At 30.2% G+C, this 12,914-nt stretch overlaps 1 non-coding gene across 1 annotated transcript; it reads right to left on the bottom strand.

Annotated features, from left to right (window-relative positions):
- Positions 1-9,415: 9,415 nt before the first annotated feature.
- Positions 9,416-9,522, bottom strand: LOC128567041 (U6 spliceosomal RNA). Its single transcript, XR_008374716.1, has one exon. It is a non-coding gene; the product is annotated as a U6 spliceosomal RNA (small nuclear RNA).
- Between the last annotated feature and the right edge of the window lie 3,392 nt (positions 9,523-12,914).

Here is a 12,914-nt window from a genome sequence, read left to right as displayed (position 1 = left end):
TGGATTCGCCATTGGCAAGATTTTGAAACCCAGCCATTTCTATTCCCACAGCGTAGACTAGGCAGTCGTCCCATGAGGGGACGACTGTGAAAGAGGGGGTAATCATTTGACCAAATTGGCTCCCTTCCTTCTGACAGCGATTATTTGGAGAAAGGGCAATTTTAAGCAAATGGCAAGCACGACTCGCAGTAGGGTAGGTGTCTGGTTATGAGTTTGGTAATAGGGATAAGATTAAGGTATATTTAATGACAAGTACTTTGTGCTTAATCTCTATATTCTTTGTTTTTGTCCGGATTGGAACTTGTAGTGCTTTTTGAGTGTGTGTCTTGGAGTCTATTAGGAGGTTTGAAATGTTCTTAGACATTATTATTATTTACATTTGTTTAGTTCTATTCTATATTTGTGTTCTAGTCCTAGGACCTCAGTGACTTGTTTATTAGAACTTTTCATTATTTCAAACATATCTCCTGTGTTATTTTCTCTACTTTTGACTTTTTTGCCCTCAGTAAATATTTTCTTCTCACTTCGTTTTATATTTAAAAATTATTTTTGCATGTATTGCTAATCTTCCTTTTGCCAAGAGATTTAATATTTTTTATGTTACTGTGTTTGTATGCACTCAAATTTTTTTATTCCATTTATAGGTTTCACTTTCTATTCATTTCTCTAAAAATTGTTTTTAATTCCTTGAATGTATTAATAATTCAAGGATAATTCCATTAACTGGAAGTTCAGTTTGTACATTTATAATTTTTGCTTTTTTATTTTGTTTTTCACTTAAATCGTGTTTTCTCTGCATGATTGTTTTTGAATGAATATAAGACATATATTTCAGATATAATGTCTTATATTCATTCAAAAATGAATATTATATATATGTATATAAAATTTATGGGTTAATTAGGATATCTCACTCCAGAAGAAATTTAGTATTGCTCCCAGTGATCAACCCAATGGTACTTGCAATTAGATATTGCATTTAGTCAATAGAAAAATTTTCACCATCATTCCTAGAGTGTATCATTTTCAAGTACAGAATAAAGTCTAGGAAGGTTCTAGATGCTGATTTCTGTTCTTTCTGCTCTATGAGTCTACTCAGGTACATAGCCTCTTAGATACTGCTGATAAAAACAGAAAAAAAACATCAAGAGATGCACATCACCCAATGTGGACTCACCTCTCTGAACATTTCTTCTCTACCAGATTAATGGCGAACCCCACAAATCCTCCCCACCTTAATGGTTCTCAAAGGCATTTAAAGAGATAATTTTCTTATTGTGTAAACTTTTTATGCAGGTGATAAATGGCAATTTAATTTAAAATTTTTTTCTGAAAAGCAGTACTCAGTATTATCATACTGACACAGCAAGTGCTCTGTGCCTTTGGTGGATGTGTATGGAGCATCACTGTCTTTGAGTGAGCAGGCATTCTGACACCTGGTTGGAAATTATGGATACCCACAGCTTCCACATAGTGACCTGGTGTTAATTTCCATTACCTAGTAATAGCATATGGAAAACAGTTATTGTCTTAGTCCCTTATTAACAATAAGGAAGTCAGAAGCAAAAATTTGCATTTATATATTAATATTATTTGATTTGCACATATGGCTGGCAAATGTAATGTTACTTTTATTATACAAGGAACACGTTTTACGAGGAAACAAATTGCATTTTTCAACATCATCGAAAATTACTTTTTGTTTAATTTTAAACTCTACCAAGATTTTTAAATAACATGTTAATATAAGAAGCAAAACTAATTACCATATTTCATCTATACATGGTAGTATGTTTTAGCTTCACAGCTGGTTAATTGAATCTGAGGTACACTCAATGAGGATTCTATAAGAAAGGACAGAACCAATTCTAGAGAACCCCAGAAGTTGTAAGAATGATGCAGTGAATCATTTAGAGTGCCTGTGTATGAAAAAAATGTTGTAGGCAAATAACATTACCACAGAGGGTCCTGAAATCAAAATAAAATGTCTTCCAAAAATCTTTTATTCAGTAAATTGTTTAATCAAGAGTGTTCATTAAAGGAAAGGTAGTGAAAATGGAAAAAAATTCTAGTTTTATATTTTTTTTTATAATTCTCACATATAACAAAGCCAATAGTTTCTTACTAGTACCTGTGCAGAGATGAAAAGATGCTAGGTTTAAAAATGATAAATCACACTTAAGTAAGCATACTATGTATTCTTAATAAGGTAATTTGACATTAAATCTCTTTGGATTATTCATTAGGATTGTGCTTTGATTATAGACCAATTCTGAATTGAGGCAAGTTGATTTTGAGAAATATTGATAGTCTACTGGAAAATAAAGTTTCTTATATGATATTAAAACTTATACTATTCATATATATGGTTGTGGAATATAGTTAATATAATTTAAACATATTATTATAAAAATTTAAGAGGACAATCACTTTTCACTAATTAGAGGAGAATATTGTAAGACAAATTTTTGGAAATGTGTATCATTTATATATATATCATTTATATAATAAAATCACATATAGAAGGATATATCGATTTGCTCTAGCATAGCAATTTACCTTGAACTTGGTTAATTTTTATTATTCCAATCATTTATCCATTGCTCATATAGGCTAGAATTCAATAAGATTTCTTAAATTTACCAAACATACCTATACATTAACCTATTTGTATTCAGTATTCCTTGTACTCTTACAACACTGCTTAAGTTATTATGAAAGTGAAAAGTGACAAACACAGTATTAAAAAAAATATGTGCAAATCGATGACAATGCTGTTATTATGAGTATTTGCTATCTCTCAGGAAAGACTATGATAGTTTCTATAAATGTTAAAATAAAAAAACAGAAACAAAAAAAATGGTAAGATTGCTTGGCACAACATTATGATGCGGTTGATAATATTTATTTATAAATAACTAAATGGTTAATATGATGAATAACGCATGCTATGTTACACAGACATTAATAAAGAGGAGATTAATGAAATGAAGTTCTTATTGGTTCAATTTCGAATTTACAGAGGAGGAAAATAAAAGGGAAAGAAAGGCATACATGTAAAAGGATTAAAATAATATTTTGGACATTCATTTTCATGGAAAGAAATGAATTCATACCTGTGTGTCAAAATATCAGAGAAATCAATTCCCCTAAAACAAGCTTTAATTGTAACCACAAAATGATACATATCAATTAAAAATAAACAAAGCATGCAAATGTCCTAGGCAGTATAGGAAAATACCTAGATATTCCAAAATTATCAAAACTTAATTAATATCTGTTATCATGAATAAAGTAATGAGAGTTCATATTAAATTGATTAACCTCACATTGAAGCCAATGTGCTGTTTATTAGTATTCTCCTTTATCAACAAAGACTAAGATGCTAAAACAGAGTTGACTTGTATACTCTTTGTTTTTTAAAATTCTTGTTTCACCCAAAATGTATTTACATGTATGTACACATGCACTCACTTACACACATAATCACAATATATTTTTAACCTCACATTTGAAGGTCCATAAACGCTAATTATTTTATTTACTACACAAATGGAGTTACTTAAAGTTAGAAATAATATGTTTATTGCAATAAAAATATATACACATATATGTTTATACAAATATATGCATTTATATCTGTATATATAGATATACATATAAATGATACATTATATATTTCATATTGTGCTAGAGGGATATTTTAAAAACAAATATAACTATATTAATACCTTTTGTAAACACTACAATTTTTACTTATCTAATAATAAAGTGCAAATTCTTAATGCAGTCCACAAGATTGTGAATTGTTTCCTGTGTTTCATCTTGTATCAGTGTCTACTTCACTCACTCTACAGATGTTCATTACATCCACAGGATCCTCTCTCTGTTTTGTAAATTCATGAATTCTTTTTTTATTTCCTGAACTTGAGCCTAATTTTATTCATATTAAGCAAATATTTTCTGATCAGAGTTCTCCTCATCCTAGGTCAAGTTGCTCTACAATTGCATCCTTCTACTACTCTTTCCTGCTATTATGATTGTAATAAGCAAAAATCTCCAATTATATTTTATTATGTGACTCAGACATGATAACTGAGACCATGACTGCATTGTCTGTCTCTAGACTTCCATGACCAAAAACTATGATAGGCTTATTTATACTAGTAACTCAATAAATATCTAATATATATTAATGTTTTCCTTAATATTCATTGAGCATCATAGATTTTTGAATATTTATTTGAATATTAAATAAATGAGAAATGTATAAGTAATAAGCACTCAAACTAAAAAATATGGATCAATTGCTAAAATATTATGACAACCACAAATATAGTAAAACAAAGTCTTTGAAAGCAAATGAAATTTTTATTTTTATTATCATGAAAAGGCTGAGTCATAAAATCATTATCCATGACCCAGGAAACTCATACCATTTAAGTATAGCTAAAGTAAATAATTCCTAAAAAATTCCACTTATGAAGTTAACCTAAATACAAGTTAATATTGAAAAATAAATAAGTAGAAAAAGGATAGACTAAGACTGAATTAAATCACAAGAAACAAAAAGCAGCTATATTATAGACTTGATAACTTTAGATACTGAAATTGTCAGTATCAAAAAGAAATTATATTTAATAAAATAAACAAGTATAAGAATAAATAAAAATGGAAAGGATTACAAATACAGTGAATGACCAAGTGAGGATCATAGAGGACCAGACTTGTTTTAAAAGGAAATAGAATATTCAGGAATAAAAACTGTAATCACTTAAAAAAAAAAACAAAACACTACTAGATAAATAAAATAGATGACAAAAATTAGATGATACATCTGAAGAATTTTTTTCTCAGATGTAATTTGAAAGATAATTAAAAAAAAAATTAGAGGAAGTTTAACAGACATGGAGGGAAAGAGGAGAAGACCTGATAAGTGTTATCACACCTCACTCCTGACACCACTTGTCAGGGCCCAGGACTGGCCAGGTCTCCGCCGGCTTAACTAGGTTCCGGATGCAGACCACTAAGTTACCTTGCTCAGGTCTGTTAGGTGCCTGAGGGCTATCTACTTTAGGTGGAGAGAAAGAAAGTGTGTCTTAGAGAGAGTAAAGCAGTCTTCTTAGAAAGATAGATGTTAGTCTTTAGCAGAGCTTGGTAATCTTCAGCAGAGAGACGTTGTGCTGGTGTTCTCCAGGTAGAAGAGGAGACAGAGTCAGAGTAAGTGAGTCCGTGATAGAATGCGCATGCACCCAACTGCCTTCTCCTCCAGCCTAATATAAAGCTGATCTCCTGCCTCTCAACACCACAGGTGTAGAGACTGCCAATTCACTACTGCTCTCATCTCATGAGCTCTCATGCTTGTTTGGCGAGCTAAATCCCTCTCCATGCCCTTTTCACAAAAGTGTTCCATTGAGCTATCTAGGTATTTCTTATAACTCTCACTCCTCCTAGCCATAGGCTATATGGGCTGCTACAAAGTATAATAGGAACAGAATTCCTAAGAGGAAGAAATAGAAAAAAATAGAAATAACTAAGAAAATGCTACAAAAGCTATGTTAACTCATGTGATGAAAATGTGTCAAACGATCTATGAACCAAGTGTATGGTGCCCCACAATCATACTAATGTACACAGCTATGGTTTAATAAAAATAAATTAAAAAAATAAAAATAAAATTGTTTTTAACATAAATAAAATATTGAAACTTAATAAAAAAAAAAAAGAAAATATGGTGGCTTAGTATTTCCTGGAATTATTGAAAGCCTTGAATGTGTATGTTCAAAAGCCACTGTAAATCATGAGAAAAATATATAAGAATAAATCACCTGCACATATTTTAACAAAATGGCAGAATATCAAATACACAAAAAAATCTTCTAAAAAATTAGTAGTTATATTACGAGCATAAGGTAATAATTAGACCTTACATACTTTATAATTAAAAATTGGAAGCCAATAGATAGTGGAAAATTTTGTGAGAGGAAATAATTCTCAAACCAATATTTTGTGCCCAGCTAAATTATAATTCCAAAAATTGTAAAATAAAGAAAGATAATTTCAGGCTAATCACAACAGATCTTTGGTAAAATGTATACATCCCACCCCCAAATGGAATACATATCATTTTTAGATAAATAAGGACCATGAAAAGTGACACTGGGGAACAAAAACCATCTAGACGCATTTAGCAACACAGCCACATAACACAAAATTAATAAAATTAGATCTCAATAATATAATGACAACCTTACAAATTATTCAAACTTGTAAAAAGTCACAAACACACTTTTTGTTAATACAATTTATATAGGAAAATTTAAATTTAAATTTATAGAATATTTACAGCCAAGTATCAGTCTTAGTGAGAATATAAAATTTAGTAATCAGTTACAATGAAATGTAGTAAAATATTACTTAAAATTCCACTCATAAAAAGGAAACAAAACCAGTGATTTTACAATGTCTAGTCTAACAAGCCTTCAAGAAAGTCTTAATTCTTAATTTTATACAGTATATCATGGAGACAAAAATCAGGATAGAATAATGCACTTTTTATACAATGTGTCTAGTTAAACTCAGTTATTGAAAGGAGGAGGTAAGAATAAGAGTATAACAATATTAAATATTAGCAAATCAAATACAGTAGTCTATCAAAATAAATTAGAGTGTTTTCAAGTCCCCAAATACAGCGTAACATGTTTTAAACTATCTTTATTTTTCGTATGTTATGACTTTAAAGGAGAAAATCTATATCAGATCAGTAGTCGGTAAGAAGATGTTATTATATTTTAACAGATATTTATGACTTACAATAAACAAAATGAACTATAAACAATTCCAAGCTACCTGAAACAGACAAGACATTTTTTCTTACTTGATAAAACATAATAACCATGGTGTAAGCAGTCTTTTTTAAAAATTGTAAATATCATTGAACTACATTGTACTACAGAAATTCTCACTAAGTGTTTAACAAATGAGCTTGTATGGCTGTTACCAAAACTCCAAAACACCCAAAGGATCAACAGAAAGCTAATTCTAGTAGTTACCGAACTTTAAATAAATGTAACCAGTATATTGACTTTCAGAATAATGAAAGGGTAGTGGCAGTTTTGAAACATTATATGAACAAATCAAAAATTTGTTTATGACTCCTTTTGATAAACTATATATTTGCAACAGTCATCTTTGTTGTTATGAACAATTGCATGTTACTAATTTCCATTTTTGTTTAGAATTTCATTTCATAAATATATCCCAACATCCTAGTCCAAGGTTTGGTTTTATAACTAGTTGCAATACATGAATGTATGTATTTTTAGGAATATAAGTCCTTTTTCATAGAGTATGCATATGTTCAATTTTAGTTGATATTTGGGCAAGCTATTTTCTGAAGTGGTGGTGGTACAAATGTGATAAAACTCTTAAATGGTTATCAAGTCTAGACATTTTCTCTCTTTTTCATTTAATCTTTCTTATGGCTGCATAGTATATTGCATTGTAGTTTACATTAGCTTAAACAATAATTTTCTACCATTGTGATAGTTACACTACAGATTATAACAGTTATCTTCAATTTTTAATACAATTTACTCCAAATTACTACTTTTATCACTTGTGTGATCATGATAGATTTTTTTTAAAAGCATGTTAGTTTTTTCTGTGTTGGATTATTTTTAATGCATTTTAATTTTGACTTATAGTTTTTATGTGCCACAAAATATTACTATTCCTGATCTAAGAGTCAATATTCAAACAGTGCCCATTAATTTTATGCACAGGTTTGCCTTTTCCATATTGTTTATTTCTTTCTGTAATCACTTTTCATACTGAGAATATTTCCTTTATCCTTTCCTTTAGGTATGGTTTTTGGTGACAAATTCTGTCGGTTGTATTTGGCTAAAAACTTATTTACTTCACATCATTTTGTGGGATATTTTTGCTGGGTATATAGGCTAACATGTTGAACATTAAATATCCCTTTTTTGAGAAATTGGATATTTTCTTACTATATTGTTCCTTTAAATTATTTTTTAAATTTTTGTCTACTTTTAATAGTTATATAAGATCTCCTTAAAAACACTTTTTATTTAAGTTCCATACTGTTTGCCTGTTTTTATTTTCACATGACTTTGTCCTTTTATTCCTTTTCTTTTTTATTTATTTATTTGTTGGTTCTGGTTCATTGAGGGTACTAAGAATCAGGCTACACTGTGCATTTGTTAGGTAAAAGTCCCTCTTATAATTGTGTCGTGCCCCCAGAGGCGTTTCATACACTGTAATCCCCCACCCTTTCCTCCTCCCCTCTCCCCACTCCCATATTCTCCTACCTACCCACTACCTTGTGTTAGATCATATATTGGCTTCATATTAGAATTGAGTACATTGGATTCTTGCTTCTCCATTCTTGTGATAATTTACTAAAAAGAATGTGTTACAACTTTAACCAGGTTAATACAAAAGATGTAAAGTCACCATCTTTTTTAATGGCTGAATAGTATTCTATGGTATACATACACCATAAATTGTCAATACATACCTGGCTTGTTGAGCACTTAGGTTGTTTCCACATTTTGGCAATTATAAATTGAGCTGCAATAAACAGTGTAGTACAAATGTTTTTATGATAAAATGATTTTTTTTTTTCTTCTAGGTAGATGCCTTGTAATGGGATTGCAAGATCAAATGGGAGGTTTAGCTTGAGTTCTTTGAGGATTCTCCATACTTCCTTACAAAAAGGTTGTATTAGGGAAAAGTCCCACCACAAGTCTAAAGGTGTTTCCCTTTTCTCCACCCCCACACGAGCATCTGAGACTTTGAGAAGTGGGCTATTCTCACTGGGGTTAGGTAATATCTCAGGTGGTTTGGATTTGCTTTACTCTGGCAATCAGGAGTGAAGAACATTTTTTCAAATGTGTTAGCTATTTGTCATCATCAGATTTCCTTTTTAACGCTACTTTTCAGTATTTTTGACATATTCTCTTTGAATTTTGTCAAGCTTTTTCGATCTGAGTTGCTGTATTGCATCTGTTTAGAAAATAATAATTTATTTTTTTAAGTATTGCTTTTTTTCTATTATTTCTCCCTTTCCTTGTGGAATACAATTACATAAATATTAACTTGGCCGTTATCCTGGTTCCTATGGCTCTTTTCCAAAATGTTTTGGGTATTTTTTCTCTCAGTAGCTCTCTTTGAAAATTTTCTATTGACCATTTTTCAGTCTTGCATCCCTGCCTTTGAGTGGGCCTTATCTACATTTAATTTCGGCTAATGAAACTTTGATTTTAGACGTATGTTTCATGTTCCAATATCACAATTGGATTTGAATTCTAATCCTCTAGTGAAAATTTATACCTTTTTCATTTTTCTGTCACATGTTAACCCCAGTTATTTGAAAATTCTTTTTTTTTTTTTTAATATGGAACGTTTCACGAATTTGCGTGTCATCCTTGCATAGGGGCCATGCTAATCTTCTCTGTATTGTTCCAATTTTAGTATATGTGCTGCCGAAGCGAGCACTATTTGAAAATTCTTATCAGCACAGTCTAATAGTTGGATCATTATGGATTTATGATTTTTTTTATGTTGCATATTTTTCTCCTTTTTATTTTCTAATTTGTTATCGTCTTAATTTGTATGCCTAATGTATTTTAACTGAATAACAAAATTATATATAAAAGTTATCAGGACTGCATGTAAAAATCTTGTGTGAGGTATTCAAAAGAAAACAAATATGTATTATAAATTTAAAATATTATTACAGATTTCCCGTATATTTTAAGCATGTGTGTATAAATATATAAGCATACAATACATAAGACAAAGTGGTCAAAGTTGATAACATAGAGAAAAAGCAAGCATATAAGAGTGGAGAAGTTACGAAAGAAAACTTTATCCTTTCTGAAGTAGCTCAATTTACATATATTTTTTGAGACAGAGTCTCACTCTATTGCCCCAGGCTACAGTATCTTGCCATCAGCCTAGCTTCTAGCAACCTTAAGCCTTGTTTCAAGTGATCCTCCTGCCTCTGCCTCCTAAATAACTGGAAATACTATTTTTATTGAAGACAAGACAGAGTCTTGCCCATGTTCAGGCTGGTCGTGAATGCCTGAGATCAAGCAATCCCCCCACCTTGGCCTCCAAGAGTGCTAGGATTACAGGCTGAGCCACGCAATGGACCAATATTTTTAAAGAGATTAGTTATTTATTTTACAAATACCAAATATTCTTTGTCAGCAGCAATATATATTTTTGATATTAGATACTAGAAAAGGAAACAATTTACTTATTCTGAAAATGCTAAGAGCTTAAATTCTGTTTTTCCAAAAAGATAGTAAACCAATTTTCAATGTCCATTTCTAATCCATATAGGAGTTCATAAGAACTTAAAAGAGTTTTTGAAGACATATTAATATTTAAAATTTGACACAATTTCCCATATAAATTTAAAAGTGACCATACCTTTATACTGATTGGGGATTTCTTAAATTTCACAACCCAATGTTAATGCTTCATTTATTGTTAAATAAACTGAGAATCAGAGTATTTAAGAACTTTTTTATTTTAATGACTCTCTAGTTTCTCCTTTGTTTATTCCTCTGGTATCTACTCTATTTACGAATATGCTAGAAACTCCATGAGTAAAAGGTAGCAACATTTCTTTATTACATTTTTCGTTCCTAGAAATGTGCCTAGACTTTGGGAAGTAGTTGATAGCTGTTGGTGAACAAAAACATACATGTGCGCCATTATTCTTATACTCTTCTTAACATCTCTTAAATTCTGTGGTAATGGGTTTTCAAATTTAGTGCCTTCATATATGTTGCCAATTTTGCATAAAATTATCTTACTTTTTTCTGAAAAGCTGATTGCTTTTAAACTTCAAATCTCAGCTTAAATACTATGTCACAAAAATCTGATTAATATCTTAATATAACAACACATTATATTGTTTTATTCTTTCCTTTGCAACAATTATATATGTGATATATATATATTTTTTTATATATGCACACATCACATGCTTTCTTCTTTATTGTTAGTCCCCCATATTGTACAATAAGTGACACATGAATAAAGGTGTTGACCAATTTATTTATTTCATATTCAGCACCTATATTGGAGGAGTGGTACTCTAAACCAAAGAGTTCCACCTAGGTACTCTTGTTATCATATGAATTAGCTTTTAGAAAAAACAACTTATATTTGTGTATAATAGAATACTAATCCCAAATGTTCTACTTTTCATAGATTATAACTATAATTGCCAACAAGCTCTGTTTGCACTGACGACACGTTAAAAAAGGAATACCACTTTCAGTTCTCAGCATTCCTTCCTAAGTAATTGCCAGTGCCACACAAAGGGAGTCAGGAGTTCAGGATGTAACGCTCCAATAAAACTGTATATCCCAAAGTGAGTCATTTGCAGTGATACCGCATCATTAGTAAAGTGAATCCAGATATCCTATACATTATGGTGAACAGTTTCAAATCTCTTCTCCCTACAGCACTCCCAGTGAAATGAAGCCAAGTAAAACGAATCCTGATTTTTTACATTTACTATTATTAAAGAAAAGAACAAAGTAGTGCCAAGGGGAAGGGGAGAGTAAAGCTATGTCTATTCAGTTGTGAAAAAAGTAAATTAATAAAACTAACCTCATTTCTTTTGTACATGCTTTCAGTAGCTGCCCCTAGAGAATAATTCCTTTTCTGGAATTGAACAAGGATGGGGTATAAACTATGTAGTTTGTGAAGGGGGACTTTTTAGCAATATTTGCACTTGATGTGTCACGATAAACTGATGCATTGCCCTGCTTGTCATCTGATGCTTGATTTCCTATGGGCAATTCCTTTTTTATAATGTTTACTAGAAACTTTGGTAAATATTATACTCTCTTTAAATGCACCATATAAAAATATTATCAGGGAGAAGAGTAAAAACAATCCCGTGAGTATATTCAGGACTTCTTTTAATCTTTAAAACATATATAATAGTCTTAGCTTATGTGAAATAATAAATACATCATTTGCTATTGCTGTGTAAAAATTAATACAATATGCTAGAAGCTCCTATCCACTATGACAAACATAACAACCTCTAAGCTATTCATCTGCTATGAGGAGGATTTTTCATTTCAATGGTTAGCTTAGTGATATATGTGAAGATATTTTCCAACCTGTCTAGTTTAGTGTATCTTTTCCTTAATAAATTCTATTTATGAATCAGTCCAGCATAATTTAATAGTATGCACTATAGAACATTTATTTATATGTACATGAATATAAACATATTTCAATTTTTATAAAAATAATGAAGGCATGTACCTCAGAAAATAATATATTGTTTCAAAATTCTAATCCACCGATCATTTTATTTAGATCTAGTCCCTGATGGGATTTTGTAAGTTTATTTTCAAAGGAAAGCATCTCCTTTTTATGAAAAGTTTCAAAAGAATGAAGATTAAATCTCTCTGTATCTTGTCGATTTTTTATAAAAAAAAAAAAGAAATTGTCAATTTAGTTTATGTTATACCTTTATTATTTTATTCAGTAATAAATTTGTGAATTTAGTTTATAGGTAGCTCCATAATCTACTGGCTTGACATCTATGTAATATGTTTGTCAGTATATATATATATACAGTTCATGAATTTTGTTATATATTTGCTTTTCTTAAAAACACTTTTAAATGATTTAACATAAAAATATTCTATCTAAAAAGCAAATTTAAAAGATTCCTTGAAGTCACCAGTTCAATGATGAGGAGTCTGGGTTAGTATGATAAAACAATAGAATTCAATTTTTCTAGCAGGCTTTCATGGAAAACTAAAAATTTTGAATAAATATTTCCCCTTTTTATTTTTGTTTCTTATATTAAATAACACTCTTTCCTTGATCATTTTCCAATTAAC

The sequence above is a fragment of the Nycticebus coucang genome, chromosome 15 (assembly GCF_027406575.1).
Source record: "Nycticebus coucang isolate mNycCou1 chromosome 15, mNycCou1.pri, whole genome shotgun sequence".
In the NCBI taxonomy this organism is placed as follows: Eukaryota; Metazoa; Chordata; class Mammalia; order Primates; family Lorisidae; genus Nycticebus; species Nycticebus coucang.
This window is presented reverse-complemented; position numbering and strand designations above follow the sequence as displayed.